A 15,273-nucleotide genomic window follows, 5' to 3' on the forward strand; every position below is an offset into this window, starting at 1 on the left:
AAATCGTCTCTAAATCAAAATTCAAAGCGATGACATATGATTCTTTACTTATCAAAGTTTTCGTTGATGCTCAGGAAAGACATTTGAGGAAAAATAATAGGTATCTGATTACTAAAACTTGAGTTATTATTCACAAAACTACGTGAAACATGCAAACTCATGACTTGCCTCTAAATCAAAATATAAAGCTATGATCTGTGAATTTTTCACAATGAAATGTTTGTTAAGGTTAGGGAAGTTATTTAAGGAAATCACGTGAAAAATGGAAAACCATGATTTTTTAAATTTGTTTATGTCAGAATTCAAAGCGATATCATGTGATTTTTTTTAAATAAAATGTTCGTTGTTCCTACAACTTTTGCAAATATTTTCCTGCAAAAAAACTCATTTTTTGGTTCAGTGCGAGTCGAGCATAATAATTTAATATGTCTGATATTTTTGTAGTTTTGTGGATAGTAACACAATACCGGATTCGATTAACTTTTTCACTTTCATTTTACTTTTATTCAAACTATATCTTGGGAGATTGATTGGAAGAAAGACTACATTTCATTAGTTTAAACATCGATTAAGGGGCGACTTTAGCATTAAAACTCAAGCTTTTTTAATTTCTACGTAGTTTTGTGAATTAAAGCACAATTGTGAGTTATCAGAAAACCTTCACTTCTTCTCAGACGTGTTCCTTGGACACTAATAAACTTTTTTCATTTTGAAAAAAAAAAACAGATCTTTAGATTTCATTGTAGAGGAAACCTAAGCATGGCTGGTCATGCTCATGTGCAATTCTTCTCACGTTAATTTCTTTCTTTCAAAAGAGACACGAAAAGAGGTTTTACTGTAAACGATTGTGGAGTTGCCCGAATTTCACCCAATATAGGTATAATCGGAACTGGGATGGACCCACTCATTTTCCAAAATGGCGACTTTCGGTTCCAGGAAAATAGTCTAAAGTGGTGTTTGACCAACAATTTCAATACTTCCGAAAGTGTAACTCCATACGCCATTTCGAGATTCTGAATGAAGACCTAATGTTTACGTTCTGTGCGTTCTTAGAATATTGGCAGTCCCTCTACAATAATGGGTCAATACACATGTTGCCTAAATGTTGAAAAATGAATTTAAAATCGGAAAAATTATCAACAATGAATGTTTTATTTCCCTTTCTGTATTCTGATGTATACTTTCGATCGACAATTAGTTTCACTGCAGCTGATGCGTGTAAATCGGGTAATAAGAAAAATAGTACTTGCATAGCAAAAGACACAATTATGGGTCACTTTTGCCCTTCAAGATCATTGAGTTTATAAAACCTCCAAATCCATCACAAAAGTTACTTTATTGTTGTAAAAGCTGGATAATAAGTTATTTTATTAGATCGTGATGTATTTTCATGCAAAAGTGATAAAAATAGCCAAAATATGGACTGACCCACAATTGTGCACCGCAAAACGTAACATTACTACAATTACGGGTGATTCACTTATTGCAACCGAGCAGAATTATTGTTTTTAGTAACATTTTCAACATTAAATCATTTTAATCGTATGAATAGGGTTACAATTGAGTTATAAAAAATACCACTGCCAATGAAAATTGTTCAGTTTTATGAGAATAGACGTATTTGTGTAAAAGTGACCCATGATTGTAGCTGACCCATAATTGTGGAGGCACTGTATACGATGCGAAATATTTTTGAAGTATGTTGTGCTAATGCATCAATGAAATATAAAAAAATGATTCTCAATTTTTAAACTTTTGATCCCGAGCATCGCCGGGAACGTTCAACTAGTATATATATATATATATATATATATATATATATATATATATATATATATATATATATATATATATATATATATATATATATATATATATATATATATATATATATATATATATATATATATATATATATATATATATATATATATATATATATATATATATATATATATATATATATATATATATATATATATATATATATATATATATATATATATATATATATATATATATATATATATATATATATATATATATATATATATATATATATATATATATATATATATATATATATATATATATATATATATATATATATACTAGTTGAACGTTCCCGGCGATGCTCGGGATCAAAAGTTTAAAAATTGAGAATCATTTTTTTATATTTCATTGATGCATTAGCACAACATACTTCAAAAATATTTCGCATCGTATACAGTGCCTCCACAATTATGGGTCAGCTACAATCATGGGTCACTTTTACACAAATACGTCTATTCTCATAAAACTGAACAATTTTCATTGGCAGTGGTATTTTTTATAACTCAATTGTAACCCTATTCATACGATTAAAATGATTTAATGTTGAAAATGTTACTAAAAACAATAATTCTGCTCGGTTGCAATAAGTGAATCACCCGTAATTGTAGTAATGTTACGTTTTGCGGTGCACAATTGTGGGTCAGTCCATATTTTGGCTATTTTTATCACTTTTGCATGAAAATACATCACGATCTAATAAAATAACTTATTATCCAGCTTTTACAACAATAAAGTAACTTTTGTGATGGATTTGGAGGTTTTATAAACTCAATGATCTTGAAGGGCAAAAGTGACCCATAATTGTGTCTTTTGCTATGCAAGTACTATTTTTCTTATTACCCGATTTACACGCATCAGCTGCAGTGAAACTAATTGTCGATCGAAAGTATACATCAGAATACAGAAAGGGAAATAAAACATTCATTGTTGATAATTTTTCCGATTTTAAATTCATTTTTCAACATTTAGGCAACATGTGTATTGACCCATTATTGTAGAGGGACTGCCAATATTCTAAGAACGCACAGAACGTAAACATTAGGTCTTCATTCAGAATCTCGAAATGGCGTATGGAGTTACACTTTCGGAAGTATTGAAATTGTTGGTCAAACACCACTTTAGACTATTTTCCTGGAACCGAAAGTCGCCATTTTGGAAAATGAGTGGGTCCATCCCAGTTCCGATTATACCTATATTGGGTGAAATTCGGGCAACTCCACAATCGTTTACAGTAAAACCTCTTTTCGTGTCTCTTTTGAAAGAAAGAAATTAACGTGAGAAGAATTGCACATGAGCATGACCAGCCATGCTTAGGTTTCCTCTACAATGAAATCTAAAGATCTGTTTTTTTTTTTCAAAATGAAAAAAGTTTATTAGTGTCCAAGGAACACGTCTGAGAAGAAGTGAAGGTTTTCTGATAACTCACAATTGTGCTTTAATTCACAAAACTACGTAGAAATTAAAAAAGCTTGAGTTTTAATGCTAAAGTCGCCCCTTAATCGATGTTTAAACTAATGAAATGTAGTCTTTCTTCCAATCAATCTCCCAAGATATAGTTTGAATAAAAGTAAAATGAAAGTGAAAAAGTTAATCGAATCCGGTATTGTGTTACTATCCACAAAACTACAAAAATATCAGACATATTAAATTATTATGCTCGACTCGCACTGAACCAAAAAATGAGTTTTTTTGCAGGAAAATATTTGCAAAAGTTGTAGGAACAACGAACATTTTATTTAAAAAAAATCACATGATATCGCTTTGAATTCTGACATAAACAAATTTAAAAAATCATGGTTTTCCATTTTTCACGTGATTTCCTTAAATAACTTCCCTAACCTTAACAAACATTTCATTGTGAAAAATTCACAGATCATAGCTTTATATTTTGATTTAGAGGCAAGTCATGAGTTTGCATGTTTCACGTAGTTTTGTGAATAATAACTCAAGTTTTAGTAATCAGATACCTATTATTTTTCCTCAAATGTCTTTCCTGAGCATCAACGAAAACTTTGATAAGTAAAGAATCATATGTCATCGCTTTGAATTTTGATTTAGAGACGATTTGAGTATAAAAAGTCATATTTATGCATGTTTTACGTAGTTTTGTGAATAATATCTCAAATTGGAGTAATCAGATACCTAATATTTTTCCTTAAATGTCTTTCCTGGACATCAACTTACATTTGAATGAAAAAAGAATCACATATCACCGCGAATTGATTTAGAGACGAATTGAGCATAAAAAGTCATAATTTTGCATATTTTACGTAGTTTTGTGAATAATATCTCAAGTTTTAGTGATCAGATACTAATAATTTTTCTTCGAATGTCTTTTCTGAACATTGACAAACATTTTAACAAAAAAGAATCATATGTCATCGCTTTAAATTTTGATTTAGAGGCAAATTCGGCACAAAAAGTCATAATTTTGCATGTTTTACGTAGTTTTGTGAATAATATCTCGAGTTTTAGTGATCAGATACTAATAATTTTTCCTCAAATGCTTTTTCTGCACAATGATAAACATTTCAATTGAAAAAAAACACATGTCATCGCTTAAAATTTTGATTTCGAGGCGAATTCGGTACAAAAAGTCATAATTTTGCATGTTTTACGTAGTTTTAAGAATAATATCTCAAGTTTTAGTGATCAGATACTAATCATTTTTCTTCAAATGTCTTTTCTGAACAATGACAAACATTTTAATGAAAAAAGAATCATATGTCATCGCTTTAAATTTTGAATTAGAGGCAAATTCGGCACAAAAAGTCATAATTTTGCATGTTTGACGTAGTTTTGTGAATAATATCTCAAGTTTTAGTGATCAGATACTAATAATTTTTCCTCAAATGTCTTTTCTGCACAATGACAAACATTTCAATAAAAAAAACACATGTCATCGCTTTAAATTTTGATTTAGAGGCAAATTCGGTACAAAAAGTCATAATTTTGCATGTTTTCGTAGTTTTGTAAATAAATCTCCAGTTTTAGTGATCAGATACTAATAATTTTTCTTCAAATGTCTTTAATGAACATTGACAAACATTTTCATAAAAAAAAATCGTATGTCATCGCTTTGAACTTTGGTTTAGAGGCAAATTCGGCTCAAAAAGTCATAATTTTGCATGTTTTACGTAGTTTTGTGAATAATATCTCTAGCTTTAGTGATCAGATACTGATCATTTTTCTTCAAATGTCTTTTCTGAACAATGATAAACATTTTAATAAAAAAATAATCATATGTCATCGCTTTAAATTTTGATTTAGAGGCAAATTTAGCGCAAAAAGTCATAACTTTGCATGTTTCACGTAGTTTTGTGAATAATTTCTCAAGTTTTAGTGATCAGATACTAATAATTTTTCCTCAAATGTCTTTTTTGAACATTGACAAACATTTTAATTGAAAAAGAATTATATGTCATCGCTTTAAATTTTGATTTAGAAGCAAATTTAGCACAAAAAGTCATAATTGTGCATGTTTTACGTAGTTACTGTACACCTCAGAGACAAAGGGAATAATATCAATAAGATCAAGCGTTACGGAATTCCATTTTTATATAGTAGATATATATATATATATATATATATCAACTAAGTAACGCAAATTTGCATGGTGGTCTTATGCAGTGTAACACTTCGCTGGATACCTTTCCTCCACCTCTCCCCTGAGCGCGTTATGTATTATACAAATGTTTCCATATATGAACGAACGCTAGAGGTAAGGCACTATTGATATACAATGGTGATTCGCTTACCGGTTGCTCCTTAGTCGGGGGTTTGTTAGTTGGGCCCTCATCCATCTAAAAAGCGCTCTTATGTCAAAATGGAACGACATTCAAATGCATGCAAGAAACCCGAAAAGTGAATAAAAAATAAAATAAATTTTTACTACTCGTACTTGAGTTTATTTGTCATTGATTGTTGGTGGTTACCTTTGATTACTCGAAAAAAATGGCATTGATTACTTCGGAGTATTCTCAGGTTACGACGCATTTCGAAACCCCTTGAAACGAACCTCTTGGGATCCTTTTTTAGTGTTCTGTAAGGTTGTCACTTTCGCTTGTCAGCAAAGATACCAGATTTGTCAGCAAAACGATGATTTGTTTTGATTCGCAGGTATGTGCGGTTTTTTTCAATCTCCATCCCGCATAATCAATAACCATAAACGGATGATAATCCATATGGTTTAACGATACCCCATACAGTCGAAACTATATCCCGAACTAGTTGTTAGGCACGTTTTATGGTTATTGATTATGCGGGAAGGTTAACTAAATTTTTTTTCCTATGACTTTCTCAAAATGTGTGCAGTTTTTACAGATTTCTGCCTGCTCGAGCGCATTTTTTCGAATCACGATTAGATTTTTATCAGATTTAAAAAAAAAGACTGCACAATGAAACCGGTACCTCTTACAATCGCATTATTCGTTGCTCTAGAAGCTAACCTGATTTTAATTAAGCTTATTCAGCTTATTTTTGTTTAAATGGCATGTCGCATGTCACATCAATGAGAAGAAAATCTATATTCTCCAGAATGGACTAGAGTCAATCGACAAAACATTTAATATAATCTTATAAGAGGATGAAAATAGTTTATAAATTTCATTTTCGAATAAAAATGTGATTCATTCATTATAAATATTCTGAAAATTTGCGTTAAAAAATCCATCTGTGCCATGATTTTTAAAAACTCAAAGTATTTTCTTTAGTTGAAAAAAAAACTCACGAGCTGCATTTGAAATTTTAACAATTTTCAAAAATAGCCGTCTATGTCACATGGTACAATTGTAAATGGAAGAATTGCAACATTAACGTTTTAAAACGCATGATTTTTCAATAACATTGATTGTTGTTCGTGTTTCAAATCAACATTTGTCGATTACAATACCTTCGTTACACTATTGTAATATGACAAACTCCACAAATGTGAATAATTGCGAATTTTTACCCAAAACGTTTTTGCATCGAACGTAATAGATTGTATTAAACGGGTTAAACTGTTGAAATAACCGTCAATTCAAAACATCGAATAAATTATGCCACATTATACCACTGGCAAAGCGGCATAAACGTACACGACAAATATATATTGCCCGAGAGCACAGAAAATTCAATTGTCATTTTTCAGTCCTTTTTGTGTGCACTTTCTGTTCGATCATAAACCTGAAGTTGACCTTCCGTTCTGTGATAACTAGCTAATGCCATTGTGTTGAGTGATTTTATTGGATACAGACTAAGGCCGTTGACATACTGCCGCGTTCTGCGTTGCGGAGACGGTTCGCCTTGCCGTGGGTTAATGTACAGCTCTACTTAGCGCTGTACATTAACCCACGGCAAGGCGAACCGTCTCCGCAACGCAGAACGCGCCAGTATGTAAACGGCCTAACGCGTTGGAATTTGCAGCACGAATTAATGACGAACGTCACATTGAGAATGGGAAATGAAGCGTTGCCAAACTGCAACTGGTATCAATTGCCTAGGGTGATGTTTCATGAGCGGACCATGAGTTTTTCAAATGCGAGATGCATTAGTTCATTAAAAATAATTGAAATGTTGACCAGCATGCTTTCGGTAATATTTGAAGCGGTTGAAAAATAACCTTTCCAGTGTGAAACATTTTCTCTAAAATGTGATTAATTGACGAAACGCAATCCGTCTCTTCACCTTGCGGCTCACCTTGTCACGAGAGTACCAAGATAATCAAATTCGTCGACTTCTTCGAAAGTAGCCTCATCAATCTCCACTGCAGCACCAACACCCCAGACTCTCGCAGCTTCCCTTCTGAGAGCCGTAAAGGCTTTCTTAACAGTTCTACGGTTAACACCAGTTATATCAATGACAATGTGAGACTTCGTGATGATGGTGCCGCTTCTCTATTGCACCTTCTAAAGCTATGCTGCCGCTATTCGCATAATAGTCCTATGTAAAAACTGCAAGTCCTATGTAAATTTTGCGAAAATGGGTCCATTTTGTCATGTTTTTCAAGAAAAGCCATTAGAAAAGTAAGGTTTGATTCCCACAACCTCGCTTTCAATGACTACTCTTGTAGAGTATGCCAAAATGGACCCATTTCCGCAAAAAATAAGAAAACATAGGACTTCAACATAGAACTGTTATGCGAATAGCGGCAGTATGTTGGACAGCATATTCGAGAGCCCGTCACTTTGCTTCAGACCACGTCACAAACGCGTCCGAAAATTCGACTGCTGTCCTGACGGTTGATGTGAAACCGTCAAGCGTCGCACGTAACAGTTGCATTAGTTCTGTTGAAAAACCATGTTCAAGCATAATTCGCCACAGCTCGTTGCGTTTCACTGTATCGTACGCCACCTCAACGTCTATAGACAGATGGTGTGTCTGCAAGTTTTGCTTTTAGAAGTTATCGAGGATCTGTCGCAAGATGAACATCTGGTCCGTTGTAGATCGTCCCACTCGAAAACCGCATTGGTATTCTTCAACAAAGGCTTCCTGCAAATGCCTAAGTCGCTGGAACAGGGTACGAGAGAGAATTTTATAGGCGGAATTGAGAAGGGTTATGCTTCGATAATTACTACAATCGAGTCCAGTCCAACCAGTCCGTAGGTAGTTGTTCCTCAGACCTTACACACTTAGATTTTATTGCCGAGAACTCAACAGCTGATAAATTCAGCGAAATGTTCTACACGTTTCCAGCAAAATTTTCAAGAACTTCGGCAAACGAAACGTCAACACTTGCTGGTTTACGGTAAATCGATATATTTGCTGAATGTTCGTCGAAATATATTGCCGACATTCGTTAAAAACTTCGCCGAGCTCAATCAGCTGTTGGGAAGTTTGCCGAGATAAATTAAGTGTGTACCCTCAGGATAATCTGGTGAATTGTACTACACAGTCGCACGCTCCCGATTTCAAAAAGTACGGTCGTAAGCCGTCCTTCCCAGCGGCTTTGTGGTTCTTCAGCTCTTTGCAAGCATTCTTCACCTCGTTCAATGTTGGTTGGTGCACAGCTTATCCGTCCTCCCCAATTTCCATCCTATTCCCCTAGACGACTCTCCTACCTTCCTCACCGTTCAACACCACTTCAAAATGTTGCTTCCAACGCCTGGTCACCTGTAATTTATCGGTAATTAGATTCCCCTCTCTGTCATTACACATGGCAGAAGAAAAAAACATCTCTGATCAAGACTGAATTATTTTATGAATCAAGACTGAATTATTTTATGAATCTTACACTAAAGATATCGAAGCCTCCATATAGAGATGTTAAAAGAAAACCTACTAGTAGTTTTGAAATGTAATCATTCAGGCAGAAATACAATAAAAGAGAAGAAAACTAATCACGAATTTCTCAACACAAAACTTATTTTCTGACTGATATTAGAAATGAATATTCATTCTTTTTTTTTTAAGCAAAAAAATGTATGTTTTTTGACAATTGCAAACCATTCAGGCATTATGAATTTCATTTTCCTAAACTTTTTAACCGGCGTGAAATTTTCCTAATACAGTCTCGAAATTATATAAAAAACCACGTACATTTCCTAACTACAGACATTTCTTGCTTGGCTAGCATTTGTATGGCGTCACCGGCGATGATAATTAAGTTTTCACTTGGCTACACACCAATGGAAATTAGGTTCTGCTGCACTGATATACGTCGAGTGACCAGCGTAATACTCTAACTGGCTCGGTGCGGTACTGTTGCCTGTGCCAGCAAGTTTTCCTTCAAGACATCAGTTTCAATAACATGCTAACAGCAGATCGATAAATTGCATAATAAAAAAGGTCGAACTTATCAAAAGACAGGGGCGACTCGTTCATAGGTGCAACCTGTGCAATGCACATGGGGACGTCAGACAAAAAATGAATCTAAAATCCAAATTCATGCTCTCATTTTCTTATTTTGTAGTTTTATTTTTAAATAGAAACGATAGGAATTACTTGCTTTCATTCGCGGATAAAATTGTAGTTACTTCCCCAAGCTCTGATTTTCAGAACTTCCAGTTGAACAGGTTGGTTCAACAGCCACGAGTCGCCCCTCTCAAAAGAGCTTTATCTTCAAGACATCAAAGTAGTCTAGGCTCATGGAAGCAAATGTTGTTTGGGGATGAAGGGATGCTGCCAAACAATGCAATAATAACGATAACCAGGGTGGCGAAAACCTGGTAAATCAGGGAATGTCAAGGAATTCATTTTTCGCTCAGGGAAATCAGGGAATATCAGGGAAACCTGAAAAATTAACAGGGAAAATTTTTCAACCGAAATGCGATTCTTTTTTAAACGGCTCTTCAGCGCAAAACTGATTTTTTAGCATGAAAGGCTGATTCGGGACCGCTACTGTTCGGTTTCTTATATGATCGAATACTTTTTTCACTGGGATTCCAGAGTTGCGTTTACCTACGTTGCATTTTTTGTGCTGAATGCTGAAAAATGTCAGACAAATTAATGTTATCAGTTATCAGGAACAATCAGGGAATTTGATTTTTTAAACTTTCTCGCCACTCTGATAACAAAAGTATCACAAAATTGTCCATCATTTTATCAATCCAACGACATATTGATTATTGTAATCCATCATGTAGTACAACTATTACCGTTTGAAATATTTGCATTTCGACGTCATACCTTGGTTTAATTTTTCGCAGAATGTACCCCGATATAAAACAGTAAATCTAAGACTCTAAAAACTAGACAGACGTAACTTTGTTCTGTAAAAAACGATGCCCCTTAATATCAATCTAAATCGGTCCACGCATGACACATCACCCTACTTATTGACATTAATCAAAAGAAAACCATTGCCTCTTTTAAGTGTCTAAGCCATAAACAAAATTTCTCTTCCGCTGTTCACAGTCCGGAAGTGCGTCAACCACCCTCTTTTGTGTTCAGAAAAAAAAGAAAACTGACTAGTTCGGCAGTATGTTTACCTTTTTCGCCTGGATAGTTGCAGTTCAGTTGCTGCTCGTCATCGCGCGAAACCTGCGTAATGATGGATGTTGCGTCCATTTAAACATTGGCTGTTGGACGCACCCCTCCGGAAATTGTTGTTGTACTTCGCTAGTCCGCAGCAGTAGACTGTTTTTGTCGTGGTTGCCCTTGTACGTTCGGAGAAACCCCCGCTGCCCTGTCCGCAAATCCGTGTTAGCAATCTGTCGCTTCCAACTGGTTCACCCGGAATACAAAGCACTTCACGTACTTGTTTGTCTTTCCAACTTATTGTTGATATCGGCTTTCTTCGCTTCTATGATTTTTGCACTCTTGCTCGCTCCGCTTTTCATAGACAAATCAGCTCACACATAACAAAAACTACGCAATTCGAAAAGAAAAACTTTCGGGCCACTTTTAACACTGCTACACAACCGGAAAATCCGAAAAGAAATTAAAAATAAAACGCATGAGTAGAGAGTAGAAGCGAACGAAAATTCCAATCACAAGAGTACCGAATAAAAACGCAAACCGCAGAAGAAATCCACCTTTTCGCTACTTCCAACTCCAAAGTATATTTCTTATTTTTTGCTCATTCGCTTTTGTCGTTGATTTGGAGGTGCACACACACTGCACAATGCACCACACCACTCACGCACACAGGGGCCGATAAATTTCGAATTTCACGAAAAATAAAATATCACACATTAGCTGCTGAACTGAAACGTGCACCGTAGCCAACCATCGGAAAAGATTCCGTATTTTAATTTTTCTACAAACCACTGAAAACACCGATAGGCACCGTTTAGCAAACTACTCCAAAAGGGACAATAATTTTACACGGTCCATTCACGCAATTCCGTACGAGAAACAGAAAAAAATACGTCTCACTTCGTTGAAAGATGGCCTCTGTCAATCAACACAACACAACAGTCAGTGAGTGAGCCAAACAGCCAGCCAGCCAGCAGCCAGTCCGCAACCAGTCACCGTCGTCGTCGTTCGCTGCTCTTGCTAGTGTAGTTGTCAACTTCGTGGTAAATACTCGCTCACTCGCTCGCCCGCTACGTACGACGCCGAGAACTTGTTGTGAACGTTGGAAACTGCGAGTGTGTATGTAGCCACTACCGTCACATCACAGCCATTTACTTATACAGTGTTGCCACCAGGCTGATCTTCGGTACTTGACTTTTTGAATGAAAATGCTATTTAATTTTTTGATATCTAACTAAAATGTTGAGCTAGTACAATTAATAAATTTGAATACGAATTTTAAATCAAAATTAACACCATATCAATCATGTCACATGTAACAAGATTTTTGTTGACAAAATATATTTCCCAAAATTAGAAAGTTTTCACACAAGGCGCAGCAGATTGTGCCTCAATGGCAACCCGATTCTTACTACACAACCGGTCTAGTTGGCATGGATAAAGGAAAAACGTCGGGAAATGTGAAAAATCAACAAACGTTTCTGTGCGATACCGATTGATCCGTGTTGTCACATCACAAGATTATTTTGTCAAATGAGACAAATATTGCGTTCCCATCAAATTAACACACACCCGTTGAGGTAGTATTTTAGTACACACCGCTACGAACTAAACACGACACCACAGTATACTCGGAGAATTGCAAGGAAACTCGCGCGACACCGACTGCTTCCTGTTGTTGTGAGGCCAAAACAAGAATTGCAGCAAGCAAGTAGCGAGTGGTGATTCGCTATTCGCTTCAAACTTATTAAACTTGATATCGAAAACTTGGAGACTATAATATTTGATCATTTTTTGCGCTAGCAGCGACACTTGCGGCAGGTTGGTAAGCCTTTAATGCTGTCAACTGCCAACATACCCCCACAAAAAATTGGACAACTGCTTATTTTCTAGACACTACGTGTTTTTACGCTCTATGACCAAGCGTCAAATATTTGTCACTTTTTGACAGTTAAAAATTTAGTCAAAGACAATTGTTTGTCCATTTTTCAAATGTGGCAAACACGGACAAACAACCATCATGATTTATTTATTCACAAATTTTACCAACAGGCAGATATTACCCTAATGGTCACTAATACATTAATACATTGTACTACGAAGCAATGAAACAAATTTAGGTCAAGGACACGAGCAGTTAGGTGAAAATCGAATACTCCTGAAACACGGTTAAAAGCTCTTTGAAGACCAATAATGGCACTGTTTGCGCTGTAGTTAGTGCGGCGAAACGGAATATGCAGTAATGATGACCTACGTAATGCTCTTGTGGGTGCGCTTATATTGATCTGACGAAAGATATTCGGACAGTCAATTCTACCTGTTAGAGTATCGGATACTACCATGGCGCGTGCTATTTCTCGGCGTTGTTGAAGCGTGTCGATATGAAGAAGCTGACAGCGATCCTCGTATCGAGTATTCCGTAAAGGCTGCCTCCATGGAAGCAATCGGAGCGCAAAGCGAGTGAATCGACGCTGGATGCTTTCGATTCGGTGAATAGAGTTGTTATAGTAAAGAACCCAGACTGGACAGCAGTATTCCAGACAGGACCGAACCAATGAATTGTACAGATATACCAGGCAGTGGATGTTTCTGAAGTCGCGTGTCATTCGAATAATCAGTCCCAACTGCCTGGAGGCTTTCGCGATGATAAATGAGACATGTTGCTTACAGGTGATCTTAGTATCGAGAATACTTCCGAGATCTTTCACATGGTCGACACGCTGTAATTGAACACCATTCAGATTGTACTCGAAGTGCATTCTTCCTAGTAAAAGAAATCAAAAGGCGTTTACTAGGATTAAGTACCATGCGATTTAGTTCCCACCAGTGTGAAAATTCATTTAACTGTTGCAGGAATAGAGCGTCGCTGTTGCTTTTAATTTTGAAGAATAATTTCAGATTATCCGCAAATGCTAGACGGGGACATTTTAATGACGGAATTATGTCGTTGAAGTAGAGTAGGAACATCAGCGGGCTCAAATGGCTGCCTTGTGCAATCCCTGAAGTTGCAGAGAAAGATTCAGATATCTCATCGCCAATTTTTACGCTTATCGTCCGTCCCGAAAGATATGATTCCAGCCAACTCAATAGATTTCAAGAGAATCCATACCGATCCAGTTTCGCAATGGCTATACGATGATTAATTTTGTCAAACGCAGCGGATGAATCGGTGTAGATCGCGTCGGTTTGAGCTCGCTAACGAAGCTATCGATGACATATCCCGTAAAACAGATTAAGTTCGTCGCACAGGAACGTTTGGAAAGGAATCCATGTTGCTCCTCCGCGATGACGTTCTGGCAATGAGAATATATTGGTCCCATGACCACTAACTCGAAAAATTTGGATGTAGCACACAATGCAGATATTCCTCTGTAGTTATCTATGTTGCTTCGATCGCCTTTCTTATGAACCGGAAACATAAACGCCTGTTTCCAAGCAGAGGGGAATCTTCCTAAGGTTATAGATAGACGCAACAGATGCGTAAGAGAAGTTAACAGTCCGGAAATGCATTTTTTAGTAATGTAGCAGGGATCCCGTCAGGACCAGTAGAGTTTGAATGCTTCAACTTAGTGACAGCGGCAGAAATGGGGCGATCGTCAATATTAATCGAGGCGATGGAGCTGCTAGAAACGGCGACTTTGTTTGCGGCTGCGAATATCTGACTAGTGGTAAGATGTGGCCAGATTATCTGCATTTCCGGTAGCTAATTCCTTCACTAACGGCAGTCCCGCTTCTTTCCGCTGTACGTTAACGATGTTCCAGAATTGTTTTGAATCGATTTTCAATTTATTTTCGAATCTCCGTCTGTAATCGGCGTAGCATCGTCTCCTAAGGATCTTTTAATCATGGTCAACTGACCGGCAATGATTCCGCAGAGAAAGCGACCCATTTGCAGAATATTTTTTAAAGGTGACATTTTTAAACCGTTTTAGGCGTTGCAATTCCGAAGACTGCCAGGGGAGGTATTTTCGAGGTCGCACATTTGTTCGGGTTACAAAACGGGCGATCAAACCAGAGACAATCGAAATATAATCATTTACCGCCATATCAACATTGGCAGGATTAAGACTATTTACCCAGTCGACATTATGCAGTTCTCGTAACAGTCCCTCGTAGTCTGCTCGCTTGAAGTCGTAACGAAACTGATCTTCTGGCTCGTGATAGTCGATGCTACTCAGCTTGTCGAATGTGAGGCTAAGAGCCGGGTGGTGAGTAATTGATTTAACCAGTGGTTCCGGAGCATAGGTTAACCGGGGGGCGATGTCTTTAGTGCATGTCAAATGAATGTGACCATTATGTCAAAAGGTCAAATATTTGACCATTGGTCAAAGAGTGTAATACAGGCTTTAAATCTCTACGATTTTTCTTTGGTTTTTAAATTGAAAATTTCTTTTTTAATTTTTACTAACTGGAAAGTTGTGCACAAGATGACACTTTTGCTGCTGGAAAATAAACCCTGGTAGAGCACAAAATGACATGCCTGCTGCTGGCTTATGGAAAATATAACCCTGACGGAGCACAAAGTGACAACCGTACCCGATT

Source organism: Wyeomyia smithii, chromosome 2 (genome assembly GCF_029784165.1).
Source record: "Wyeomyia smithii strain HCP4-BCI-WySm-NY-G18 chromosome 2, ASM2978416v1, whole genome shotgun sequence".
NCBI lineage: Eukaryota > Metazoa > Arthropoda > Insecta > Diptera > Culicidae > Wyeomyia > Wyeomyia smithii.